This window comes from Sus scrofa, chromosome 15, assembly GCF_054392235.1.
Source record: "Sus scrofa isolate SSC_HxYL_T2T_F1_AM1 chromosome 15, Sscrofa_HxYL_maternal_Yorkshire_Landrace_v2.0, whole genome shotgun sequence".
Taxonomy (NCBI): domain Eukaryota; kingdom Metazoa; phylum Chordata; class Mammalia; order Artiodactyla; family Suidae; genus Sus; species Sus scrofa.
In genome coordinates, this window is record NC_139397.1 from 92,486,341 (window position 1) to 92,514,189 (window position 27,849).

Genomic DNA, 27,849 nt, shown 5'->3' on the forward strand with positions numbered 1-27,849 from the left:
TCCCCACCAGCCCCTAACGAGGCCTTGAGGAACTCATGCTGTGGACAGGTCCTCCCAGCCCCTCTGCCCCATAGGCAGACAGGATCCCTGACTATGGGGTCAGTGTTCTTGAAGTCTACTCTTTTTTTTTTTTTTCCCTTTCTTGCACAGACTCGAGGAAAAGACCTAATGGAAACACATCCACTGGAAGGGAAAAAACCCTCCAGAAAACTCTTCCGGGACTGGGAGTCGGGCCCAGGGTTCGTGCAGAGAGTAAATGGCCTTTGGGTCCTCTGCCCTCTGCTGCCCTGCAGCTGCCAGTGTATCCTCACCTCTCTTTTTGCCTTCAGCTCAGAGACTGTCTGGGATGTCTGCACCTGGTGTTCCCTCCCCCACCTTCCTCATGAGCTTGAGGGTCTCAGTCAGGCAGTCTCGCCCACCTTGCCAGATACTGTGTCAGGTGCTGGGAGTTTCTGTCCTCCAGGACCTTACAGTGTCGGGGGAAAAGCTGATATACTGAGATAACCAATCGTGATGGCCAGATTTTACTTTCATTTTTAAACTGATTACAATTAAATTACAATCAATTTTAGTTGGTTTACATTGTTGTGATAATGGCCAGCATTTATTTTTTGAGCGTTCCTTGAACACCAGGAGTTCTGCCGAGCACTAACCCCCCGGGAACCATCCTACGTGATGGGTACACAGTTATCCACATTGAGAAAACCAAGGCTTAGAGAAACTGAATGTTTTGCTTAAGGACACGCAGCAGCGTCAGGACTTGAACGCAGGTCCGGGCCACAGAGGCAAAGCCGCTGGTGCTTGAGGATGCGCCGGAAGGCCGCGACCCACCCACCTCTCCTGGGCCAGGGGCTCGGACGCAGCAGGACCGCTAGGAAGGGGCGCTGACGGCCCCGAATTCGAGCTTCGAGGGCGCCTTGCAGCCCCAGGATCGGCCTGGGAGGAGCGGTTTCCGCGGGAGACTAGCGAGCTGCCCGCGCAGGCACAGCCCAGAGGGGCTCGGCGGACCGGAAGATCCAGCAACAGACTCGAGGGGCGCTGTTGTAGCGGGAGGGAGGCGGGCGCGCCTCTCCCCGGTCACACGCGCACCTCAGCGCCGCGCCGGGGTTCTGTTCCCCGTGAGTTCCTGCCGAGGTTGCCACCGCTCCCTGCTCTAGTGAGTAAACCCAAGGGCTTGGCGACAGCGAGCGGACCCTCGGCGTTTACAGCCCGGGAAGGTCGTGGCGCTGGGTGGTCAGTTCACCTTGTTCCCAGAACCTTGAGAGATCATTTCCCCAATACCTTCTGGGTCTTCCTGACCCAAGCCAGGCCCATTTTGCTTTATTGCCTATTCAGCGGCCAAAGCAAAGAAAGCAAAAGCGAGTTTTCCTGACCCGTGAGGGCGCCCAGACCGGGGTGAAGGGTCCCCCGGGCTCTGAGGTGCTGCCGGGGCCTCACCATCCCTCGGAGCTCAGGCGGGGCGGACAAGCGTCTGTGAACTAGAGGGATGCCTCCTGCTTCTGCGGCTTCAGATCTCAGAGTCGGGTCAAGTTGGCCGTGAACGCTGGTGGAGTAAGTTTCCCCGCACCCCCAGCTCAGAACACTGGCACCTTCGCTTTGCACTGTGGAGCTGCACCCACGTGGTGTGATAGGAAGTGTGCAAACAAAAGGCTCAAAGTTTATGCCCAGAACCTGAAAGAAAACAATCTTTGACACCCCGCCGGGCACACACCAGGGAACTTAGGGAGGGCGAGCTCAGCTGCGCCCACTGAGTGGAGGGAGCGCTGCGTGCAGGGCCAGGTTGGGAGAGCTGTTTTCATTCTAGAACCTTCTGTGTGCCCAGCATTGGCTGACTGCTGCTTGTCAGATTAAAAGGATGACACCTCTCATAAGAGGGGCGGAGGTGAACTTCTGTGCTGGCCACCCAAACTCAGTGGTCACCTCCTGTAGCTCACGGTGCTGCTTTGTCTGTTACAGCATATTTTCTGGAATTTTCAGAGTCAGGTTTGCCTTCTGCCTTCCAGGTCTTAGACTCAAGTCAGGTGCGTTTCACTTTCTTGATTATTTAATGGTTAAAGCACCCCCCCACCCCCACCCTGTCTTTCCCCCTTCCTTCAACCCTTTCCCAGCACCAAATGGGAAAAGAACTTGGAAGGAATGTTTGAAACTCAGAGTATCCTGTCAGGTACCACGGATTCCTTTCTCTCCACCCCTACTCCTTCCTCAAGACATGCTAAAGAGTGCCGCTTGCTGTGGATGCAAAGAGGATTTGCTGACACCTGGGCTTGGGAGCCAGACTTTGCTGGGTTGAATCACTGCTCACTGTGTGGCCTTGGGAAAAGCCTTATTTTTCTGTGCTTCATTGTTTGCATCTGTGGAATGCGAGTAAAAGTACTACCTTCCAGGGGCGAGGGACAAAATAGGTGAAGAGGATTAAGAGGTATGAACTACTAGGTATAAAATAAGTCACAAGGTTGTAATGTACAGCACAGGGAATAGAGCCAAATTTTATAACTTTATGTGGAGTATAATCTATAAAAACGTGGAATCACTATGTTGTACACCTGAAACTAATGTAGTATTTTAGGCTAGCTATACTTAAATAAAAAACAAAAACAAGCAAACAAACAAAAACTAATATCTTCCTCCTGGGATTATTGCCTGGGAACATATCATCACATGATTTCTGCCCTGTTTATCTGGAGAACAGGGCATTCTCTGACCTAGACTATGCAGGTTCTAGGAGGCCAAGGAGAGGGTGTGGCCCCACTTTCTTCTCCAGTGCAGAATCAAGCCTTCTCTTGGTGGGGAGCTGAGGGCAGAAGAGGCCTGCCGCCTGCCTTTTGCTAACTTCAGTGGACCAGAGCAGGCTTCAAATATGAGCATCAGCCTCTCAGGTGGCAATGCAAGGCCCAGGTATGTTAGGAGGAGGTCAGGCGCTGGGATTCGGGCAATGCAGGGCTGCCTGCTGTGTTGGATTTAGGAAAGGCTCTTAGGCTGCTCCTAACCCATGTGGCATGGCACTACTCTCATTCAGTCTCCTGGGCAGAATCCCACTGTGTGGAGCCTTAGGTAGTTTCCCCGTGCGGCATACGCAGGTCTTTCCGCACCTCTCTGAAACTGGAGAGAGGGGAATAGGGAGGAGCCCTGCAAATTATTCATAGGAAAGTGATTGTCATTATGGAAACATTGTTTAAAAAATTACAAAGTGATTGCAGAGAATCAGATAGTATTAGAAATATATTGGAGTGGTTAAATGTATAGACACTGTGCTCAATTCCTAATTTGGCCATTTGTTAGCTGTGTGACCCTGGGAAAATTACTTAATTTCTCTGTGCTTCAATGTAATGTTTAATTAGAATAAAATTTCAGGAGTTCCCATCATGGCACAGAAGAAATGAATCCGACTAGGAACCATGAGGTTGCGGGTTTGATCCCTGGCCTCGCTCAGTGGGTTGAGGATCTGGTGTTGCCGTGAGCTGTGGTGTAGGTTGAAGATGAGGCTCGGATCTGGCATTGCGTGGCTGTGGTGTAGGCCGGCAGCTGTAGCTCTGATGCAACTCGTAGCCTGGGAACCTCCATATGCCATGAGTGCGGCCCTAAAAAGAAAAAAAAAAAAAAGAACAAAATTTCATTATTTGGATTAGTACAGGATAATTGTGGAATAGATCAAGTGCTGTCTCCCAGCATCTATGTGATCTTTTAGGGGAGCACAACTAGACCGCCATTTCCTAGCAGTCCTTGCAGTTAGGTTAATGATGTGATTCAATTCTAGGCACTAGGATTTCCTGTCGTGGTGCAGTGGGAATGAATCTGACTAGGAGTCATGAGGTTGTGGGTTTGATCCCTGGCCTTGCTCAGTGGGTTAAGGATCCAGCATTGCTGTGAGCTGTGGTGTAGATCAAAGATGAGGCTCGGATCTGGTGTTGCTGTGGTTCTGGTGTAGACCGGCAGCAACAGCTCCAATTAGACACCTAGCCTGGGAACTTCCATGTGCCTCAGGTGCAGCCCTAAAAAGACCAAAAAAAAAAAAAAAAAAAAAAAGTCTAGCTAGGCACTGAAAGGAACAGAATGGGAGTCATGTGTGCCACCCCTAGGATGGGACGCTTAAGACAGTTGAGTCTCCTCCCTGTTCTTCCACTGGCTGGAATCAGAGTTATATGACCCCTCAGGGATTCACCCAGGGGAATCACTCCTAAAGGAATCTTCAACACTTGCCTTGAGTGGGTACCTGACCAAGAAATATACTTCTCATATTTTAAGCTGCTGACTTCTGGGATTTAAAATAAAATACATAGCATCTTAGCAACTATAATATGACTTGGAGTCAGAGTGTGATGACTTTGTCAGTAAATTACACGAAAAAAAAAATCCAGAACATCTTTTGTCTGTGAAAACCAGAGATTGAGTTGGGAGCCAAGTGTCGAACTCAAGCCATTTGATTCCTAGGTGCATTTAGTCCAGAAATTGAAATAGAATAGCTAGTTGTTCTCATTAGGAGCATAAGTCTTTTTTTTTTTTTTTTGCTATTTCTTGGGCCGCTCCCGCGGCATATGGAGGTTCCCAGGCTAGGGGTTGAATCGGAGCTGTAGCCACCGGCCTACGCCAGAGCCACAGCAACATGGGATCCGAGCCGCGTCTGCAACCTACACCACAGCTTACGGCAACGCCGGATCGTTAACCCACTGAGCAAGGGCAGGGACCGAACCCGCAACCTCATGGTTCCTAGTCGGATTCGTTAACCACTGTGCCACGATGGGAACTCCAGGAGCATAAGTCTTAAGATGATCATTAGTGAGGTTTTGACAGGTCCGAGCCAAAATCATATGGATTTCTTTTTAAAGGTGACATGTTGCAGAGGTTTTGTCACCCTGCTACCTGTGGCCTTTCCCTTCATGTCATTGTCATTCTTGCCTTGAGCACATGCTTATTACCCTTAGGAGTTGTCATGAGGTGATAAGCCACTTCTCACCACAGTCTTTTTTGGATCCACAGTACTAAGCTAATGTGATGAGCCAAGGCAAAGACATACAAGGGCAAGAAGTACTGATAGTGAAATAACTTAAAACAGGAATCTTTCCACTAAAAGAGTCCAAATGGCTTTCCTTTGAGGAGAGTATAGAAACTTAGGTGGAAGGATTTTGACATGTCATTTTGGACAATTTCAAGACTTTATTTTTGCTTGTTTTCCTGTCCTCAGCAGTGTTCTACTTGCTTGTGTAATATAACTTTATAGGAGTCTGAAAGGGACTTTCGAAGACCTGGGAGGTCAGCTGAGTGAGAAGAGTGTACACGATGGGGCTGGAAAGGTAGGCTGAAGCTGGGTCACGTAGGACCTAGTAGGTATTTGGTCTAAGAACCGATGGAAAAAATCTGAAGGTTCAGAACATTTGAAAAATTAAACGCCTTACTTTGATCATTATAGATTCTCTATGCAGTTGTAAGAAATAATGAAGAGACGTCTTTTGTACTTTCTACTCAGTTTTCCAATGGCAGCGTCTTACAAAGTCACAGTGTAAAATGCGCCCAGGAGGTTGACATTGGTGTAGTCAGGATGCAGAACGTTTTCATCACCATTTTGCCCTTTTAAAGCCACATCCACTTCCATCCTTCCCCCACCTGCTCCTTGACCCCAGCAATGACTAATCTCTTCTCCATTCCCGTAATTTTTGTCATTTCGATACTGTTATATAAATGGAGTCACATGGTATGAAACTTCTTGGATTTGGCTTTTTTTTTTTTTTTGCTCAGCATAATTCTCTAGAGATTCATCCAGATTGCTGTGTGTATCAAGTCTATCTTCTTTTATTGTTTAGTACTAGTCCATGGTATGTATGTACCACAGTTTAGCCATTTAACCATTTGCCCCCTGAAGGACACCAGAGTTTTCAGATTTTGGTTATTATGAGTGAAGCTGCTATGAGTACTTCTGCATATGTTTTTGTGTTAACACAAGTCCCTTTGTTTCTCAGGACTACTATTGATGGGTCATACGGTAGTTATATGTTTAGTTTTTATTTCTATTTTTTTATTTTTTGTAAGCAGCAATTTTTATTTTTTAAATTTTTTTATTACTCAAATGAATTTATCATACCTGTAGTTGTATAATGATCATCACAATCCAGTTTCACAGGATTTCCATCCCACAACCCAAGCACATCTCCCCACCCCCCAAACTGTCTCCTCTGGAGACCATAAGTTTTTCAATGTCTGCAAAGAAGTTAGTCTGTCCTTTTTTCAGACTCCACATGTCAGTGAAAGCATTTGATGTTGGTGTCTCATTGTATGGCTGACTTCACTCAGCATGATAATTTCTAGGTCCATCCATGTTGCTAAAAATGCTGGTATTTCATTCCTTTTAATGGCTGAGTAATATTCCATTGTGTATATATACCACATCTTCTGGATCCACTCCTCTGTCAATGGCCATTTAGGTTGTTTCCATGTCTTGGCTATTGAAAAGAGTGCTGCAATGAACATGGGAGTACATGTGTCTTTGCAAGTCATGGTTTTCTCTGGATAGACGCCTAGGTGTGGGATTGCTGGATCAAATGGTAGTTCTATTTGTAGTTTTCTGAGGAATCTCCATACTGCTTTCCACAGTGGTTGCACCAATTTACAATTTCACCAGTAGTGTACTAGGGTTCCTTTTTCTCCACCCCCTCTCCAGCACTTCTTGTTTGTAGACTTTTTGATGATGGCCATTCTGGCTGGTGTAAGGTGGTACCTCACAGTGGTTTTGATTTGCATTTCTCTAATGATGAGTGATGTTGAACATCTTTTCATGTGTTTTTTGGTCATCCGTATGTCTTTGGAGAACTGTCTGTTTAGATCTTCTGCCCATTTTTTGATGGGGTTGTTTGTTGTTTTGGTATGGAGCTGCCAGAAGGTGTTTATAAATTTTGGAGATGAATCCCTTGTCGGTTGACTCAGTTGCAAAGATGTTCTCCCATTCTGTGGGTTGTCTTTTTGTTTTGTTTAGGGTTTCCTTTGCTGTGCAGAAACTTTGAAGTTTGATTAGGTCCCATTGGTTTATTTTTGTTTTTACTGTCATTCCTCTCAGAGGTGGGTCTGAGAAGATGTTGCTGTCGTTTATGTTGGAGAGTGTTTGGCCTATGTTTTCCTCTAAGAGTTTTATAGTGTCTGGTCTTAGATCTAGGTCTTTAATCCATTTGGAGTTTATTTTTGTGTCTGGTGTTAGGGAGTGTTCTAATTTCATTCTTTTCCATGTGGCTGTCCAGTTTTCCCAGCACCACTTACTGAACAAGCTGTCCTTTCTCCATTGTATATTCTTGCCTCCTTTGTCATAGATGAGTTGGCTGTAGGTATGTGGGTTTAATTATGGGCTTTCTATCCTGTTCCACTGATCTATATTTCTGTCTTTGTGCCAGTACCATACGGTTTTGATGATTGTTGCTTCGTAGTATCGTCTGAAGTCAGGGAGCCTGATTCCTCCAGCTCCATTTTTCTTTTTTATGATGTCTTTGGCTATTCTTATATGTTCAGTTTTTAAAGTAACTGTTATGAGCTGAATTCTATCTCTCCTCCCCCCGCCATTTATATGTTGCAGTCCTAACCCCTAGTACCTGATAATGTGAATATATTTGGAGATAGAGTATTTAAAATGGTAATTAAGTTAAAATAAGGGAATCGAGATGGGCCCTAATCCAATCCAGTATGACTGTGTCCTTATAAAAAGAAGCAATTAGGACACAGACACACACAGAGACGAAAGACCATGTGAAGACACGGGGAGATGATGGCCCTCAGAAGAAACGACTCCTGTGATGGAGATATTAGCTAAAGCAATGGTGGTAATCATTTTACAATATTCAAGTATATCAAACCAACACATTGAGTGCCTTAAACTTACATGATGTCATATGTCAAATATATCTCAATAAACTTGGGGAAGAAAGAAGCAACCCATCCCACTGACACCTTGATCTCAGACTCTAGCCTCTGGAACTGTAAGAAAATAAATACTTGTTTAAGCCACCCAGTCTGTGGTACTTGTGATGGCAGCCCTTGCAAATTAATACACTGCCAAGTTGTTTACCAGAGTGGCCTTACTATTTCATTTTCTCACCAGCAATGTGTGACTCCATTCTCTCCATATCCTCACCGGTGTTTGGTGTTGCCGTTATTTATTTGTTTTTTTCTCTTTTCAGCTGCCCCAAGGCATATGGAGTTCCCTGGCCAGGCATCAGATCCAAGCCACTGTCTCCACCTAAGCCGCCAATACAGGAACACAGGATCCTCAACTGACTGTGCAGCGCCAGGCATTAATCCCGAGCCCTGGGGCTCCCAAGACACCACTGATCCCATTGAACCACAGCAGGAACTCTGCCATTATTATTATTATTATTATTTGTCTTTTTAGGACCATACCTGCGGCATGTGGAGGTTCCCAGGCTAGGGGTTGAATTGGAGGTGTAGCTGCTGGCCTACGCCATAGCCACAGCAACGCAGGATCTGAACTGCATCTGTGACATCCAGCTCACGGCAACGCTGGATCCTTAACCCACTAAGCAAGGCCAGGGATAGAACCCATGTCCTCATGGATACTAGTCAGGTTTGTTAACCATTGAGTCAGGATGGAAACTCTGGAAACTCTGCCATTATTTTTTTATTTTAGCCATTCTGATAGGTGTGAGGTGGTATCTCATTGCGGTTTTGTTTAATTAATTTATTGGCCACACCCATGTCATATAGAAGTTCCTGGGCGAGGGATCAAACCTACACCACAGCAGTGACAACACCAGCTCCTTAACTGCTAGGCTACCAGGGAACTCCTTCTTGTGGTTTTAATTTCCATTCCTCTAAGAGTTGATAATGCTAGGCATCTTTTCATTTGCTTATATGCTTATGTATATCTTTTTTGATGAAATCTCTTCATGTTTTTTGCTCTTAAGATGTGCCCAATTGGATTGTTTACATTTTTACTACTGAGTTTTGAGAGTTGTTTATGTATTGCAGTCTTTGTTGGATATGTTATTTGCAAATATTTTCTCCCACCTTGTAACTTGTCTTATCATCCTCTTAAAAGGCTCTGTTGGAGAGATTTTCTTTTCTTTTCTTTCTTTCATTTTTATTTTTAATTAAAAATTTTTTTTTGCTTTTTGCATTTTAGGGCCACACCCGTGACGTATGGAGGTTCCCAGGATAGGGGTCAAATCGGAGCTACAGCTGCCAACCTATACCACAGCCACAGCAATGCAGGATCTGAGCCACGTCTGCAACCTACACCACAGCTCACGGCAATGCCAGATCCTTAACCCACTGAGCAAGGCCAGGGATCGAACCTGCAACCTCATGGTTCCTAGTCAGATTCGTTTCTGCTGTACCACAATGGGAACTCCCTCTTTCTTTCATTTTTAAATAATACTTTATTGTCTGAAGAATGGACTGTAGAAGGGGCAGGAATGGATGTGGGGAGAACGATTAAGTGTTTTTTTTTGTTTTTTTTTTTTTCCCTGTTGTTTAGGTGCTATGTAATTGTGGCTTCAACTAGGTAGAGAGAGGAAAAAAAAAAAAAACGTTGAGAAGTGAGTGAAGTGAATTCTGGAAATATTTAGAAATTAGAATGAATAGAATTTGATGAATGAAAAGAAGAGGAGACATCAAGGTTGACTTCTCGGTCTTTTACCTGAAGAACTGGGTGGATGGTATTGCTCTTTATCAAGACAGAGGATATGGGAGGAGGTCCGACTTGGGGAAAACACTATGAGTTTAGTTTTTTAAAAGTTTTATTGGATTATAGTTCTGCTCATTTAAAAAAATTGGAATGTATTTAGCATATAACATTGTATAACATTAAGGTGTACGACATGTTGATTTGATACATTATATATTGTAAATAATTCCATTGCAATGATAGTTAGCATTGTTATCACATCACATAATTATCAGTTCTGAGTTTAGTTTTAGACAGACTGAATTTGAGGTATATCTATCAGTTAGCTATTGCTGTGTTAAAACTCAGTAGCTTCAAAAATAAGCACTTATTATTGTTTATAAGTCTTTGGGGTCAGCTAATTGGGGCCAGGCTCAGCTGATCTTGCCTAAGCTTGCTCATGTGTCCATGGTGGGCTGAGTGGTCAGTTGGAAGCCAGCTTGTTTGGAATGGCCTGACTCACATGGCTGGCAGTTGGTTGGCTGGCAGCTGGGGCAACAAGGGTGACTCGGCCAGGTATCTCTCATCATCTAGCAGACTGTGTTGTTCACGTGGCATTTGCAGGGTTCTGAGAAAGAGGAAACATGCATGACGTCTCTTGAGATCTAAGCTTAGACTTTTTGCACTGTCACGTCCCCTGCATTCTATTGCCCAAAGCAAATCAGAAGGCCAGCCCAGAATCAAAGGGGAAGTAGACTTAGGATGACCAACTCATCTTGGTTTTCTCAATGTTTTCCTGGTTTAAGCCCTTTAAGTCCTATGTCCCAGTCCTGAGGCGATTTGGATGGCTGGTCACTCTAAGCAGATTCCATCTCTTTGTGGGAAGAGCTATAGAGTTATACTGCAAGAGCATAGTTATAGGCAGGGATGAAGAATTAGGACTTTTTTTTTTTTTTTTTGCATTGTCTACTATAATTCCTATGAGGTTTCTGAGCAGAGGTGTCAGGTAACATTGGACTTTTATAAGCGAGGTCTGGTCTGGAGATAAATTTGGGGTGTGTGTGTGTGTGTGTGTGTGTGTGTGTGTGTGTGTGATTATCTGATATTTATTGAGCAGTTGAATGACAGATACCATAAAGCTACTTAGTTTTAATCCTCACAAATTACTAAAAAAAAAATAAATGTTTCCATTTTGCAAATGGAAATAGGAGCTTAAAGTATTGTTTCTTGAGATAAAAGGAAAGCAAGATAAAAGGAAATTGATGGTTAGGAATGGAGATAGCAAATCTACTAAAAGTCCCCAAATACAGCAATTTGAGGCTAATTAGCATAGAGGGGATATCTTGACATACATTGATTAGGTTCTAATGGACCTGGTAAATTATTAATATTTAGAATAATGAGGCTTGAGTAATCTAGAAAAGTTTGAAATATAATCAACATGCATTTCTACTTTAATTTCATTATGGTTAGAGAACATACTTTGTCAGATTGTGTAATCTTTTGAAATGTAATGGAGACTTGTTTTATGGCCCATATAGGGTCTGTTTCAGTGACTGTAATACATGTTCTTGAAAACAATGTGTATTCTGCAGCCGTTGGGTATAATATTCTAAAATGTCAATTAAGTCAAGGTGGTTGATAGTATTGAGAATTTCTGTTTTCACTGGGTTTTTAAAAAATTTGTTTCCTTTTAGCGGTTGCCAAGAGAGGGGTATTAAAATCTTCAATGATGGTTTCCTCTTTAATTCTACCAACTTTGTCTTTCTGTATCTTGAAATTTTATTATTAGGCAAATGCATATTTATGATTTATGTCTTCCTGATTAGATATGTTATAATCATGAAATGTCCCACTGTTTCCCTGGTAATACTGCATCTTTTTTTTTAAATGATTTTTATTTTTTCCGTTATAGTTGGTTTACAGTGTTCTGTCAATTTTCTACTGTACAGCAGAGTGATCCAGTCACACATACATATATATACGTTATTTTTCTCACATTATCCTCCAAGATGCTCCATCACAAGTGACTAGATATAGTTTCCTGTGCTATACAGCAGGATATCGTTGCTTATCCACTCCAAATGCAATAGTTTTCATCTACTAACCCCAAACTCCCAGTCCATCTCCCTCCCTCCCCCCCCCCTCGGCAACCACAAGTCTGTTCTCCAAATTCATGATTTTCTTTTCTGTGGAAATGTGTATTCGTGCCGTATATAAGATTCCAGATATAAGTGATATCATATGGTATTTGTCTTTCTCTTTCTGACTTCACTTAGTATGAGTCTCTAGTTCCATCCATGTTGCTGCAAATGGCGTTATTTTGTTCTTTTTATGGCTGAATAGTATTCCATTGTGTGTATATACCACATCCTCTTAATCCTAATACTGCATCTTTAAGACTACTTTATTTAATAATACTATGGCTAATCCACATTTTTTAAAATGCTTACTGCTTGCAGGTTTTAAAAAGACATCTTTTCAACTTACCCGTCTTTATATTTAAAGTGCCATTTTATGGAGTTCCCATCATGGCTCAGTGGTTAATGAACCCGACTAGTATCCATGAAGACACAGGTTCAATCCCTGGCATCGCTCATCTGGTTAATGATCCGGCATTGCTGTGAGCTGTGGTGTAGGTTGCAGAAGTGGCTCAGACCCCACGTTGCTTTGGCTGTGGGGTAGGCTGGCAGCTACAGCTCCAATTCATCCCCTAGCCTGAGAACCTCCATATGCCATGGGTGCAGCCCTAAAAAGACAAGAAAAAAAAAAGTGCCATATTAGTGAGAGTCTAACCAAGGGATGGAAACTACATAGTAATTTGAATCAGAAAAGTTTAATATGAAGAATTGAGTAAAAGAGGGAATTGGAATAATAAGGGATTGCTTAGCAAAAAGCAAAAAGAATTCTCAAGAATATAATAAGAGCAGATATAAGTAGCAGCCACCATTTCTAAGGCTGAGAAAGGGTGCCCAAGGAAGAGTCTCTCCCTCCCCTCCCTCTTGCCAAAGCTAAGGCAAAACTTCACCTTGTTGGAAACAGTGGTACTGTGGCTCACAGTAAGACGGAGAAGTCACTATGGTGCCTTATCAACAGATTTTGCTAGAAATCCTCATCTAAAACTTGCCAGAAACTTGCCTCTAGGGTGTTGGGGAAAGTTGTTCACTCAGAGGCAGTTTCTGCAGTGAAGCTTCCCAAGGAGTTCTGAAGAAGCTGCTGGTTGTGGATGCTGCTGACCACTGTGCACTGTAGGATCTGGGCACTAGAGAAGCTCTAGGTGTCAGGTGAGCTCTCTGAAACCAGCCAAGGGAATCTTTTCTTCCTGCAATGTTTCTCCAGTGCTCACCACTGACAGAACTTAATTATTGTGCCAGGTGGCAAGGGGAAAAATGCCTAGCTCCATTTTTACAGAGCCTTCAGTGAAAGGTGAATTTGGGGCTGAGAGGCAACTGATAATTGGCACCTGCAGCATGTGGAAGTTCCCGGGTCAAGGACCAAATCTGTACCATAGAAGTGACAGTTCCAGATCCCTAACCTGCTGAGCCATCAAGAAACTCCAGGTTTTCCTTTTCTATTGAGTCTTATAATCTCTGTCTTATAATTGGAGTGTTTGGTTATTTATTTATTATAAATCGTTGATTGATAGATTTGGATTTAGGTTTTTTTTTTTTTTTTTTTTAGGGCCACACGTGTGGCATGTGGAAGTTTCCAGGCTAGGGGTTGAATTGGGGTACAGCTGTGGGCTTACATCCCAGCAACAGCAATGCCAGATTCTAGCCATGTCTGTGACCCACACTGTGGCTCACGGCAACAATGGATTGTTAACCCACTGAGTGAGGCCAGGGATCGAACTTGCATCCTCATGGATACCAGTCGGGTTCGTTTCCACTGAACCACAACGTGAACTCATTTTACTATTTCTTTTAGTTCTTTCTTTTTTAAAAAAAATTTTATGGCTGCATTTGTGGTATAAAATACTTGGGCCAAGGATTGAATCTGAGCCACAGCTGCAACATCTGCTGCAGCAGCAGCAACCAGATCTCTTAACCCACTGTGCTGGGCTGGGGATTGAATCCATGCCTCCACAGTGACCTGAGCCGCTAAAGTCAGATTCTTAACCCACTGTGCCACAGTGGGGACTCCATTATTTATTTTCTATTGATTCTATTTTTGTTTTTGTTGTTGTTTCTTGGTTCCTCCTTCACTATTTTAAGTCAATTTGGTATTTTTAGAATTCCATTTTTTTCCTGTATTGGCTTTTTAGTTATTTTTCTTTGCATTTTTGTTTTGAATAGTTGCGCTAGGGATTACAATGTACATCCTTAAATTTGTAGAGGCTACTTAGGGTTATGATTTTCCATTTAATGTTAAATATAAAAATTTTGTAAGCAGGAGTTCCCATCGTGGTTCAGTGGAAATGAATCTGACTAGCATCCATGAGTATGCAGGTTTGATCCCTGGCCTTACTCAGTTGGTTAAGGATTTGGCATTGCCATGAGCTGTGGTGTAGGTTGCAGATGCAGCTCAGATCTGGCATTGCTATGGCTGTGGTGTAGGCTGGCAGCTGCAGCTCTGATTTGATCCGTAACCTGGGAACCTCCATATGCCATGGGTACAGCCCTAAAAAGACAAAAGAAAAAAAAATTTTTTTTTTTTGTAAGCAAACAGTTTCATTTACCCCAATCTTTTATTCCAGAGGAGGACAAACTGTGACTTTTGCCTGCCAATCTTGCCTTGTACTTGCTTTTGTTTTATTGCAGATTTTTGAGGGGGTGTGTGTTGCATTACACGGTAGATGAGTGCTGTAGGTCTCTGTGTTCTGTGTTATTACCACACTCTTTCCTTTTCCCAAAGGGAAGAAGTAATGAAGGGGGTGTCAGGGAGACCATGGACCCTTTGGTAGCCAAACCTGGGGAGAGTGGACCTCAAGGGTTAGGAGGAGTGGAGGCCAGCTCTGAGAATGCAGGTCTCAGAATGCAGTTGGCAGGCAAGGACAGGAGAATGCAAAGGACTCGTTTGGCCCTGGGAAGGGTTTCTGGGATGAGCTACAGATGGCCTGTCTAAGATCTCCCTGCACCAGTGGTTTTCATGACATTAGGACCGTTTGCCTTCAACTTGGTTTAAGTGTATTTCCAAAGCCTAGGGACTTCATTTCCTCCCTGGGGTGTTTTGAGGATTTGTATTTTAAAGTACATCAGTTTAAGTGAAAAGAGTTGTAGAGGGAGGGCAAAGAATCATTTGATTATCTAATTTTCATGTTTACATAGCATTTGTTTTAAAGTAGTAAGAATCTAAATTCCAAATGTGGTTATAAAATCAGCCTCCACTTAAACTGGTAAGTGCATGTTAATGAAGCTTAATTTAAAAGCATATATTTGCATATTGAAATTTACTTGAGCAACTTATAGAGTATGATCTCTAGAGCACTGGTAGTCTAGTGTTCTGAGTGTGTGACAATTCTTTTCTTTTTTGTGTCTTTTTAGGGCTGTACCTGTGGCATATGGAAGTTCCCAGGCTAGGGGTTGGATTGGAGCTGTAGCTGCCAGCCTGTGCCACAGCCACAACAACGAGGGATCCAAGCTGCATCTGCTACCTATACTACAGCTCATGGCAACTCTGGATCCTTAACCCACTGAGTGAGACCAGGGATTGAACCTGCATCCTCATGGATACTAGTTGGGTTCATTACCATTGAGCCACAATGGGAACTCCAAGTGTGGCAATTCTTTTAAATTATTTTTCAAGGCCTGGAAATGTTAGCCCAGTAGGTACAAAAGATAGTAAAATGGAGAAGCTTCAAATTAAATTATTATATTAGTTATAGTGAAATACTTTTCCAAGTCATTTTTAGAATGTCCTTGGGATTTTTTTAGAACCCAAATGTCATGTTTTTGAATAATGTTTTAGATATACTCTATAGCTCATCAGTATTTAAATCAACAGGTATGAGAACTTAAAATAGCATATGAGATAGCATATGAGAATTTATCAGGTCAGAAATAGATGGCTTCATTTTCTGTTGATATCTTCAGGCAAAAATGAAACTCTGTTAATACAGTTATTACAAGTCTGACAATTTCAGAACTTCTGTAGTTATATAAAGTGAAGTTGATATGTTCATTTCAAACCTTTATTGTGAGAGTATGATGAATAATTATAAAATAAGTAGAAAAAAACATAAAAACATCACCCAGATCAAGAAATAGAATATTGTCCTCGCCCTCAGAACCCCTTCCCATGTGTCCTATCCTGATCACCTCTTTCTCAACCTTCCCTTCCCCAAGGTAACTGTTATCCTGACTTTTTTTTTGGCTACACCCATGGCATATGGAAGTTCCTGGGCCAGGGGTTGAATCTGGGCTGCAGCTGCAACCAGCACCACAGCTCTGGCAATCCTGGACCCTTCACCCACTGTGATGGCCTGGAGATTGAACCACCACAGAGACAGCACCAGATCCTTAACCTGCCATGCCACATTAGGAACTCCTATCCTGACTTTTATGGCCGCTTTCTTGCTTCTTTAAAGTTATGCCTGCTTTGACCTCTATACACAGATGGAATAATACTAACAAACACTGACTCGGCTACCTAGTCTGCCCACATCTGTGTGACCCTGGCTGGGAAGCACAGTCCCCACAGCTAATTAGAAACACTATGAGGCTTTGTTTTCCTACTGTTAGTCTGAGAGAGGTCTCAGTCTTTTCGACTTAAAATGAATCCACTTCATTTCTTCTTCCCCCATTTTCATCTCCCAGAGCCTAGACTCTGGGCTAGATTAGGTTCTTCAGTGTTTTGTTTTTGTTTTTGTTTTTTCTGGTTGTGCCCATGGCATATGAAAGTTCCTGGGCCAGGGATCAAACCCATGCCACAGCAGTAACCCAAGTCACTGCAGTGGCAATGTTGGATCCTTAACCTGATGCACTGTGAGAGAATTCCCAGGTTCTTCAGTTTGACAGGACTCTTTTTTCTAGTCAGTAGTCAGTGTTTGATATTAAAATACCAATAGATTAAATTACTCTTTTTTCTTAATGCTACATAATGTTTTCTTTTGTATGTCCTTTTTGCTCAACTTTATAAGATTCATTCATGTTGTAGGTATAGATGGTGTTCGCTCTTGTTCACTGCTGTGTAACATTCCAGTATGTAAATATATAATTTATCCATTCTATTGTTTTTTTTTTTAATTTTCCCACTGTACAGCAAGGGGATCATGTTATCCTTACATGTATACATTACAATTACATTTTTTTTTCCCACCCTTTGTTCTGTTGCAACATGAGTATTTAGACAAAGTTTCCAATGCTACTCAGCAGGATCTCCTTGTAAATCTATTCTAAATTGTGTCTGATAAGCCCAAGCTCCCGATCTCTCCCTCTCCCTCCCATCAGGCAGCCGCAAGTCTTTTCTCCAAGTCCATGATTTTCTTTTCTAAGGAGATGTTCATTTGTGCTGGATATTAGATTCCAGTTATAAGTGATATCATATGGTATTTGTCTTTGTCTTTCTGGCTCATTTCACTCAGTATGAGATTCTCTAGTTCCATCCGTGTTGCTGCAAATGGCATTATGTCATTCTTTTTTATGGTCGAGTAGTATTCCATTGTGTATATATACCACATCTTCTGAATCCAATCATCTGTTGATGGACATTTGGGTTGTTATCCATTCTGTTGTTGATGGATATTGGAGTGACTTCATTGCTGTTAAGAATACTCTTGTACTTGTCTCTTGGTACAAGTATGTATGTATGTCTGTTGGCTAAGTACCAAGAAATGGATAGAAGGATCATAGGGTGTGTGTACCTTATACTTTAGTAAATATTTCCAAACTACTTTTCAGAGTTGTTGTAGTGTGCATTTGTGCAACTTTTTTTTTTTTTTTTTTTTTTTTTTGGCTATGGCATGTAGTGGCTGAGATGTGGGATCTCAGTTCCCAAACCAGGGGTTGAATCTAGGCCATAGCAATGAAAGCACTGAATCCTAACCCCTAAACCACCAGGGAACTCCCCTGTGCAACGTATTTTTTTTTTTTTAAATGCAGTCAATATAGAAAAGTACAAGGTAATATAAATCATTCTTCAGTAAGCATCTGTTAAATTTTGTTAATGAAAAAGGTCTGCTCTAAGAGATTAGTGTAGACGAGCTTAGGCTCAAGTGAAGTGGTCCACCTTCATGAATGTTCCTGTTCCAGGCGCTTCTGGTTACCCCTGATAACATGGTGCTCTCCAGAGGAGACTAGTGTACTTGCAGATTGGTAAGATACTGGTAGATACCCAAGTGGGTATCTTTGGAGTAGGTAGGTAGGGCAAAATCTAAAGGTTCTTTTCATAGGTCTTGTGTTTCACCAAAAGCAAGATTCCCTTTGGGGGCAGCTTTTCTATACCTGCATTCTGTAGAGTTTTAATTCCTCCTGCTTTTTGCTCTCAGTGTATTTTCTTACCTCCTGATATTTGGACTACAAGGGAGGGCCTCATTTAAATTCCCTGCCCCAAATTATATGGCTTGTTGATTTGCAAATGGCTAAGTCAAGAATGAGGGAAGTAGCTTCTCATTTTTTTTTTTTTTAGCATGACACCCACTAAAATTTTTTTTTTATTATTGTGGACTTTTCTAAACATACACGAAAGTATAAAGAATGGTATCTCATATATCTACCTCCAAACTTTGACAGTTATCAATTTATGACCAATCTTGTTTACATCTCGCAGACTTCTTTTCCCACTGGATTATTTGGAAGGAAATCCAACACATCAAATGATATTATCCATAAATACTTCAGCATGTATCCCTAAAAGGTAAGTATTCTTTTTAAAAACACAGCCATAATACCATTATTACACTTAAATAAAAGTAGCAATTCTTTAATATCATCAAATATCTTCTCAGGATCCAAATTTCCCCAGTTGTCTCATAGTGCTTTGTTATGGTTGCTTTGCTAGAATTAGGGTCTAATGAGATAGACACATGGCACTTGGTTGCTATATCTTCTAAGTCTCTCATTCTCTATTTTCCTTGCCCTCTTTCTTTTCTTGCCATTAAATTGGACATCATTTGTCCAATAGAGTTTCCCTACTTTATTTTATTTTTTTGTCTTTGTTTTTGCTTTTTAGGGCCACACCTGCAGCATATGGAAGTTCCCAGGCTAAGGGCCAAATCAGAGCCACACCTGCCAGCCTACACCATTGCCACAGCAATGCAGGATCCAAGCTGTGTCTGCAACCTCGACCACAGCTAACGGCAATGGGCAATGCTGGATCCTTAACCCAAGGAGCCAGGCCAGGGATGGAACCTGCATCCTCATGGATACTAGCCAGGTTTGTTACCACTGAGCCACAAGGGGAACTCCTGATTTTTTTTTTTTTTTTTTGCTTACCTTCTGTTTCTTTAGCTATAAAATGTAGGAGTTAGATCAGATAATTCTAAGACCTTTTCTGGGTCCCAAATCTAAGAGATTCCCTTCTGGCTTACAAATAAGTCCATCCTGTGTTTCCTTTAGCTGGGGGATGTAATAGAAGAACCCACAGCAACCTGAGAAAAGAGTACTAAGACCCTTTTTGGTGAGTCAGAGGGAGAACAAGGATTGAGTACACCACGACAAACTCAAAATGGAAGAGTAATGAAGTATAGGAGTCCCTTGTTAAGGAGTTTTGCAAGATTTCCCACACCGACCAGTAACCTCAGAAAAAGAACCAAAGCCCAATATTTTTTTTCTCCTAAAATCTTTATAAGCTTCTAAACTCTGTTCCCTAAGGAAAGCATCAGTAAATTATAGCCTGGAAATTGAGGATAGTTTTTACACTTTCAAATGGTTGAAAAATCAAAAGATGAATACTATTTTGTGACGCATGAAAATTATGTAAAATTCAAAGTTCAACGCCCATCATTAAGTTTTATTGGACAGAGTCACTCATTTATGTGGTTTATGGCTGCTTTTGCGCTATAATGACAGCATTGGGGTGATGTGACATAGTATGGCTTGCAAATGTTTACTATCTGGCCCTTTCCAGAATTTTTCAGACCCCTGCCCTAATGCAAACCTATAATTTGCATTTTATAGCTGTTCTTTCAAAGGCTGACCATAGTCAACAAACCCTTCTAAATCCGCTGTTCACATGCCTTCTCTTACATTTGGTTCAACTTTTAGATTCTCTTAGGTTGCTAATTACTTCTGCTTCAAATCTTTTATATAAAAACCACTCTGACACCTTTAGTTAACCATCTCAATCCCTGTTCTAGAAAAATTTTAGGGCTGAAGCAGGTGTTCTGTGATCCACCCCTTCTCAGGTCTAGCGGAAACCCCCATCCTGGCTTTTTACTACAGACTGCCTCAAATTCAATACCACCTACACCCTTTAGCTTCTTACTTTCAAGGCCTCCTTACCTATAGCAATTGTTGAGAGTGGCAGGCAGAAGATGCGATTGTTTTTTTTTTTTTTTTTGGGTACACCTGTGTCACATGGAAGTTCCCAGGCTAGGGGTCGAATCTGAGCTGCAGCTGCCATCCTATGCCACAGCCACAGCAACGCTGGATCCAAGCCAAATCTATGACCTACACCACAGCTCACGGAAATGCTGGATCCTTAACACACTGAGTGAGGCCAGGGATCAAACCTGCAACCTCACAGTTACTAGTCGGGTTCATTACTGTTGAGCTAGGACGGAAACTCCCTCAGTGATCTTTTCTTGTATCTGGAGGACAAGCCTGAAAGAGCTGGAAAAACTCATTCAATAGTTGAAATGAGAAACAAAACAAAATGGCAGCTCTTCCTCTTTACGTGGATATCCTTGGAATTTTTAGACACATGTCTACATGTTCTAAAATTATTCCCAGGATTTTATTTTATAGAGGTGTAATTGAGATGGAGATGTCAGTGCTGTTGAATAAAGATTTTGCAGCACATCACACAGCGCCCCAGGGGAAGGATGGTCAGGAAGCAGAAGTAGGGGAGGGGCAGGAATCATTAGAGCAGAGCCTTTATTGGGGAAAGGAAAATAGGGCAGAGTGACCAGTTTAGAAATGGCTAGCTTGAATAATTGCATTGGGCCTTGGGGCATAGGAGCTATCCCTAGTTGCCAGGTACCTGGCCCTGGGGTTGATTTAGGTTGGGGGAAATATTGGCTTGTTTGTGTGAGAGTTAGATAAAAAGATAGTTGGGGGTATAGACTGGGAGATTGATTGGTTTCCATATGAAAAGTGTGCCCTTGGCAAGCTGTTATTTCCTTTAGGAGTTAGCAGACCCTGGGAGGGGCAGTCTCTCTTTGGGTCTGTTAGGGCCCCAGAGCATTCAAGAATACACAAAGTAAGAAAAATATCCTTGGAGTTCCCGTCATGGTGCAGTGGAAACCAATCTGTAGGAACTGTGAGGCTGCGGGTTTGATCCCTGGCTTTGCTCAGTGGGTTAAGGATCTGGTGTTGCTGTGAGCTGTGGTGTAGGTTGCAGATGTGGCTTGGATTCTGCGTTGCTGTGGCTGTGGTGTAGGCCAGCAGCTGTAGCTCCGATTTGACCCCTAGTCTGGGAACCTCCATATGCCCTGGGTGTGGCCCTAAAAAAAAAAAAAAGAAAGAAAAGAAAAACATCCTTAACTTAATTGGCTCTGTGATGAATGGATGCCATCTAGACAAATATGAAGTCAAGAAAACACAGACCCTTAGGAGTTCCTGTTGTGGCACAGTGGTTAACGAATCCGACTAGGAAACATGAGGTTGCAGGTTCGATCCCTTGGTCTTCCTCAATGGGTTATTAAGGACCCGGCATTGCTGTGACCTGTGGTGTAGGTTGCAGACGCGGCTCAGATCCCACGTTGCTATAGCTGTGGTGTAGGCCAGTGGCTGCAGCTCTGATTAGACCCCTAGCCTGTGAACCTCCATATGCTGTGGGAAGCGGCCCTGGAAAAGGCAAAAAGAGAAAAAACAAACAAAAAAAACACAGACCCCTATAAAGTTGCAAGTTAATTGAGTTTATATATTTAATAGAATAATGAATTTTACCATTAAAAATAGAAATCTTGAGTTTAAATTAGTTATAAAATTAATAAAAAGCATAGAAACTCATAATGAAATTTAAAACCTGTATGAAAGTATACAATGTGAGACGTTCCCGCTGTGGCATGGTGGGTTAAGTATCTGGCTGCATTTGCTAGGATTGCTGCCGAGCCTTGGGTTCTATCCCTGACCTAGCGCAGTGGGTTAAACGATCTGGCTAGGATTGAATCCCTGGCCCAGAAACTTCCATATGCCGCGGGGGGATGCATCCATAAAAAAAGTCCATGGCATGAAAATTGAAAAGATTTTCTACACCTATTCCTAATCCAGTTTCTGAATTAACCACTATTAACATTTTTTCCTAAATTGGATGCTTTTCTTTGCAAGTATATCCATCTCACAGTGTTCTCACAATGTCTACAGGCCCTATTTCCCCTTAATTTACTCCTGCCTGCTTGGTCCCTCCTTTTCCACTGGCTGAAACCTCCAGGCATGTTCCTTTCTTAGAGCCTTTGCATTTAGTGTTTCCCAGACTCTTCCTTGGAACAGCTGCCTGACTCCCTGCCTCACTTGCTTCCCTTCTTTACTCAGATACAACTCCTAGAGATCTAGACCAGGCAGTGGTAGTATCAACTACCCCACACTTCTGTCCTCCTTTCCTGATTTATTTTTATCCTTAGCACTTTGTACATGGCACGTATACTTTTTGCTTATTTCTCTTATTTTGTTATCCATCTTCCCCACTGGGAATGTAGGCAAAGATTGTTGTGTGGTGTCTGATAGAGAAGATGCTTAATAAATATTTCCTGAATGAATGAATAGATGAATATCAGGCACAGTTATATAGTATAGATTTATTTGCATAATTTTTAAATGGGTGGGATCATATTGTACATATAACCTCTAACTTGAATTTTTTTCACCCAGCGAGGAATTTTGGATATTTTTCCATGTTAGTACATCTGATTCAATTTGTTCTGTGTTTTCTTTTTTTCTTTTCAGGGCCACACCTGCGGCATATGGAAGTTCCCAGGCAAGGGGTCGAATTGGAGCTGCACCTGAGGCCTACACCACAGCCATGGTAACACTGGATCTGAGCCACATCTGCGACTTAATGCTTGCGACAGTGCCTTAACCCAGTGAGCGAGGTTAGGGATCAAACCCGCATCCTCATGGATGCTAGTTGGGTTCTTCACCTGCTGAGCCTCAATGGGAACTGTGCAATTTGTTCTTTAAAGTAGCTGCATGGTATTCCAGAGTATAGATAAACCCTGATCTATTTAACCAGTCATTTACTGATGGTCATTAAGATGTTGATAATGTCACAATTTCCTTCAATAACAAGTCAAGGAACATAATGCACATCAGGTTCAGGGAATGGGACTGGTTGTAGAATTGACTAGGAAGCTGTTGGTCATTTTCTGACTTTCTTGTGATGAAATTTATATTTTTCTTTAATCCTTGTTACTCAGTTGGGAAGAAGATTGCTTAGATGAAGTATGGGCAGAGATGGATGTTAGGGCCATCACAGGTACTTACAATAATTCTGTATTAATAGTTAATAGAGCCAAGGGCAGAACTCCATGAAGGTGGGCTACAGGCATGTGGAAGGGAATATCCCTCCATTTCCTTTGACCTAAGTCACCCCATTTATCCACAGCTGCATCTGGTCTTATATGCCTCTTGCCTACTTGCCCATTCATTTACTATGTGCCTTCAAAACTAATACTTGACACTCCATGTGCTGGCTGATTTATCTTCTCAGCAATCATTTTTCTTCTTTTTTCTCTTCATTTAAACCCCACTTCTCAGTCTTTTCCTCTTTAGAGCACAGTCACATGGTCTCTTTCTCCATTGAAATCTGCCCAGTCTCTGACATCTTCTGTATAAAAGTTCAAGCCTCATCTCTCAGTGATGCTTAATGATATGGCCTTCATCTTGCCTTTCATTTTCTCCCTGGCCCTGGACCAGACCATCTGTTCCTTCCTAGCATCTCTGTTGCTTTAATCTGTGCTTGCCTCTGATCTGTGCTTGTTATACCTGAAAGCCCAACCTATGTAATATGCTTTTCCTCCCTAACCTTCAGAAACCTCATCTGCTTCCCTGACTGATTCCAGTCTTCCAGGCTTCCCTAAGTGATTCTGCAGGCTACTTGAGCTGTGTTTTCTTGGGGACTGGATGTTTATTCTCCATGCTGTATCGCTTTTACTCTATTGAATGTTCCCAGGTTGGCTTAATTAGGGCGCTGTGGGATCATACTTGGTCTTCTGTTGCAGAGGGGACTAGGCAGAGGCCCAGGAATGAAGGGAAGTGTTGCTAAGGTGGGCAGCCAAGCTGGTGTCACCGAGTTCCTGGTGCCCCCAGTTCCTGTAAGGTGTCACTGGGGGGAGAGATCACTTTTTTCCAAGAGGGAGGGCAGTTGGGTTTTAGAAAATACTTCTGAGTTATAGAAGATATTTATTTCTATTATAAGTTAGTGGTACTTAGTGTTTTTTTCCCTCCAGTAATGGGCCTCTTGATAAGAGCTGTGAATTTTCTTTCCAGAAAAAGGCACATATGCACCAATTTTTGAAGGAGCTTTCAAGGTGTCTCTGGACCCCCAGTAGGCTGCTAAGGATTCCATAGTCCCAGGTTAGAGCTCACTTCTCTAGATCATGTTCAATATTTGTTCTTTGCTGTACTCCCATCTCCCCGACCTGTCCACTGATTTTAATGAGATTAATGAAATAGACAAAATGACTGATGGCATCTTTTACTTTTTTCTCTTATTTTTTAAGCAAGTTTTGCTTCTCTTTGGAAACATGCTATATTGGTATTTAAAGAATTAGGTAGAATTCTTCCCCTACCCCATGCATACGTTTAGCATTATAAGGTTTTGTCTTATATCTGAGTTATTTATTTTGTGATATAGGTTGGTAGGAATTCCCCTCTGAGCCATAGTGGGGATTCTTCAATACTGACTGTCTGCCTCCTTTCTCACACAATTCTGTTTAGGTCTGGTGTACTGACTGGGATCAAAGGGAATAATAGAGCAGTGGGTTAGCCTAGGTGTTAAGAGTGTGGGTCTCCAAAGGCAGACTGATTGGAGTTAGTTAAATCAGAGATCTTGAACAGGTGGCTCAAAGACCAGAAAAACCAGTGGGTAAGTTTTGTTTTGCCTGCCTAGCATTTCCAAAAGCAAAGTTATTTTGATCTCATACAAGGTGTTATCTTGATTTCAGTGAAAGCATTGTGCAATTTTTTGTCTTATTCTGACCCTCTTTAAGTGTTAAGTCAGTTGCTTGTCATGACACAATTGAGTTTGGGATTTAGTTTCCCCAACTGTAACATGGACATAATACCTATCTCAAAGCACTAAACGACTGATGAATGTAAGAACCAAATGAATTAGCCTGGTTCATGTATATTCTGAACAAATTATATACTTGATTATTAATAATAATTCACAGTGATGAATGCCTTAGGAAATGCTTGAAGTGTGAGGATAAAGGAATGGGGACAGATGCAGCTGAGAGATGCTGAATCAATTTGAGAAAAAAACTAGGCATGTTTGCTGAGAAAGCCACATAAAAGTGGGAGGGCACAATTTGGTCCAGAGAGTTTCAGAACAGCAGCCTGGAGTTGCTGGCATACAGCTCAGAGAAGAAGTCAATGCCCAGGATTCCACTTGAATGGCAATGTGTGGTTTCCATTGCTGTTTCATGTAGGGGAAGTGAAGGTCTCTGTCCAGGCCTCTTTCCTCTGGATTCTTTCACCCTCAGACCTTCTGTTCTTCCCACAGCTGCCTTCTTCTGCTGCCCACTGCTTGGATTTCACAGCAATTTCCAGACATAGGAATCCTTTTGATGGGGAAACATCCTCCACAGCCTTGGAAGGCAGGCCTGAGGTGCCATGGCTGCATCCTGGATGTCTGGAGCTCATTTTAATCAGCAGCTGGGAAGCTCCCTAAGGCTTCCATGAGCTGGCCACCTTGGCTTGGCTCAGCATTGACCTCTCACTGCCTCGGGCTCTGCTGTTGTCCGTGGGAGGGGAAAGGGTATGTCAAAAGAGCACCCAATGGGGCAGGGTGGGCAGACTCTATCATCTGACTTTGGGTGGCAGGCGGAGGGGCTCAGCTGCATTATCAAGGAGCTCAGACTGCCATCAGATACAGAGAATCTGAGGGTAGGGTTGAGGTTGATTGGGAATAGGGGGTAAAACTTTCAGTGTTGGCATGAACTCAGAGGCTGGATTGCAGATCTTGGGTTCAGATCTCAGCTCTGCTGTTTATCAGCTCTGTGATCTTGGGCAAGTTGCCTAATCTCCTGGGGTCTCAGTTTTCTCATCTATAAAAGGGGGTTATAACAGTATCTACTTCAGAGGATTGCTATAAAGATTAAATATATACATATGTGTGCATGTGTGTATGTGTGTGTGTGTGTGTGTGTGTGTGTGTATGCGCTAGCTTGTGTTAGTTCCAGTTATTAATTATTAGTATAATACCAGGGTTTGGATTGCTAGGTTGGGCATTAGGGGTGAGCACTAGTCAGGGCTGGGGATTGGTATGAAGCTAAACCAGGGAATGAAACATAGCACTGGGGGAAAATATTAGAAAAGTTGGGATTAGGGTTGGCTCCGGAATGTAGCTTGGTCCAGCACATTTGCTGTACACTTTCATTGAGGGGTAAGAGGAGCAGGGAGGAAGCTGGGGGTGGGGGACAAAGGCAGCCTCCTTTCCGCCCTCAATCCATGAACATCGCTATGGATGCTCCTATATACTCTTACCTCCCCTACTGGACCAGGGTGCCTGTAGCCCTGCAGGAGGTTAATATGGGGGAAGGAAGGTCCTGAGTTCTTTGAACATAGCTTGAGAGTGGTGGTGGTAGTAGAGCCAGTGCCAAATGCTGGCTGAGGGGGAAATATAACTGCTGTTGTCATCTGCCTCCCAGGTCTCCTCCCCATAATGTCTCTTTTGCTGCCACAGTTAGGAAAACCCAAGAGAAATCTTGGGAGTAGTCTTGAGTGCCCAGGACAGTGGAGATGACATCAAGCTTCGCCTGTGGCTGCTCCAATAGCAGCAAAGCTTGGATAGTGGGCTGGGGAGGATGGGATTCCCTGGAGAAGACCTCCCTGCCTAGGTGATGCATCCGGTCCATATAGTTAGGTCCTGATGCCATGGTACCTGACAGTGTATTCCCCTGTATTTGTGACTATGTCTTTATCACCTGGAGGCAGCTAAAAGGAGGAGAGGTGTACAGGAGAAGGAGAAGGTATGAGACCATAGAAAGGTGGAGAGTCTCTCCATGAGCTCCAAAATGGTTTCCAGTTCCAACCCGCTTTGAATTTGTTCAAGCACGGATGGGTGGTGGACCAAGGAAAAGAGCCAGAGTCCACCAGAGTCATTGTTTGGGGCAGGAGCAGAAATATTCTTTTTATATTGTTTCAATATGCTCTTCACTTTTTGTGCTGATTGGGACAAACATACAGTTGCTCTTCATTTATGCAGATGGCACTGCCAGGACTCACCATGGGAATGTGTGTTTTTATGCCAAAGGTGCTAGCTCTTTATGTTCTCAGAGCTGCAGGAACTGCCTTAGCCACAAGTGCTGTGGATGAGCCCTTGAGGCATCAGTGTTGCTCTACCACCCACCACAGCCCCAGAATCCCAGGGGTGGCATAGCTTGGACATGTCACATCTGCTGTGTGTGTGTGTGTGTGTGTGTGTGTGTGTGTGTGTATGTGTATGTGTATTTAACAGAAGCAAAACGATGCTCTCATTGTGGTTTAGGAACAGAAAAGAAACTTCTTTGAGAGCTAACCACTCCGGTGTTATTAAGACTTACATTATTACATTAGAATTACTTTAAGTGGCCTGTAATAAGAGTAAAGTGAAAGGAAGTGAGCAGATGAGAGGTTGCTGGGCTCCAGTTGTGAAAATCAGAATGAGGAAGCACCAGAGGCCTTTTCATTAGAACCATGAATGGATTATAGAACATTCACCATTACCATTATCATTTGATGTCTTTCCCAGTTTGTAGCTAGTGCAATTAAAGATGAAACAGAAACATGATTTAGGTCATTGGAAAGGAAGAGACAAAATTTTATTATTTGCAGATGATATGATTTTATACCTACCTAAGAGAATCAAGGAAAATGTACTCTCAGCTATTGGATTTAATAAGAGGGTTTAGTGTGCTGGCTGCAAGCAGGATAGATATACTCAAATCAAAAGTTTTCCCACATGCCTGTGCTGAAGAGCTTTAAAATATAATGAAAAAAAAAAAAAAAAAAAAA

At 42.6% G+C, this 27,849-nt stretch overlaps 1 long non-coding RNA gene across 1 annotated transcript; it reads left to right on the forward strand.

Moving 5' to 3' along the window:
• The first annotated feature begins 1,052 nt into the window (after window positions 1-1,052).
• On the forward strand, window positions 1,053-27,849 carry LOC110257106 (uncharacterized). The gene is made up of 3 exons (XR_014829547.1): window positions 1,053-1,551; window positions 18,302-18,388; window positions 25,358-27,849. It is a non-coding gene; the product is annotated as an uncharacterized LOC110257106 (long non-coding RNA).